Source organism: Nanorana parkeri, unplaced genomic scaffold (assembly GCF_000935625.1).
Source record: "Nanorana parkeri isolate BGI_ZX_2015 unplaced genomic scaffold, ASM93562v1 scaffold478, whole genome shotgun sequence".
NCBI lineage: Eukaryota > Metazoa > Chordata > Amphibia > Anura > Dicroglossidae > Nanorana > Nanorana parkeri.
In genome coordinates this window covers 574,911-576,080 of record NW_017306746.1, presented here as the reverse complement: position 1 = coordinate 576,080, position 1,170 = coordinate 574,911, and positions in this window count along the sequence as shown.

Genomic DNA, 1,170 nt, shown 5'->3' with positions numbered 1-1,170 from the left:
TGGTGGGCTCTGTGGGGTCCATGGTGGGCTCTGCATGATCTCAGGGGGGCTGTGCAGGATCTGTGGTGGGCTCTGCAGGGTTTCACGGGGCTCTGCGGGGTCTTTGATGGGCTCTGCGGGGTCTATAGTGGGCTGTGCAGGGTCTCAGAGGGGCTGTGCAGGATTTGTGGTAGGCTCTGCAGGGTCTCACATGAGACCCTGCAGAGCCCACCGTAGTTGCTGCAGAGCCCACCTGAGAACCTAGCTTTCCTGCTACTCTAATAGCTAGACATGTCAAAAGCTGGACACAGCATGTGCGCTGTATCCAGCGACTGACAGGTTACGCACAAAGTCTTTAACAGGAAGGGGTGGGGCAAATTTAGTGTGGGGGGGGGGTGCTTGAGTTTCGTCTTGCCTAGGACAGCCCCAAACCAAAATACACCACTAAGGCTATGGGGCTGTTATCACTACCTAATGGATCACTGCATGTGGGGAGTCTCAGCTTCACTGACTGCATACTTGTTTTATGTCAATGACTAAGTTGTAAAGCAAGGAGGAACAAGTCAGCAATGCAGCTCGTACATTTGATCTTGACAGATTCCATTTAAAGGAGAACTGAAGCCAAAAAGATGCAAATTAACTGCCAAAGATTTGAGAAGAATCAAACGTGAAGCTACCAGGAACCCATTATCCTCCAGTGCTGTCATATTTCAGAACTGCAACCTACCTGGAGTGCTCAAAGGTACAAGGTGTTCAGGTGGTGGTGGTGGCCAAGGTAAGAAAGGCTGAAACCCGACCACCACTGAACAAGACACACAAGTTGAAGACTGGGCCAAGAAATATCTGAAGACAGATTTTTCAAAGGTTTTATGGACTGATGAGGCTAGAGTGACTCTTGACGGACCACATGGATAGGCCCAGGGGTGGACCTACCGGCGGTGCAGGCCCAAGGCTGGGGGGGACCCGCTGACAGGGGCCAACTGGACTGGGAGACGGGGAGGTAATTGCTTCTTTGGCAGCATACGGCAGTGCGAGGAGCACGAAGGCTGTCAGTGTGCTAGCTGCTGCTGTCCTGTTGCCAAGGGGTCCCATATACCGCCTGCAATGTATATGCCCCGAATACAACGCAGGCAGTATACGGGACTCACCGACGGATCACTTCCCTCCTGATGTGGGCACTGTGTCAATGCT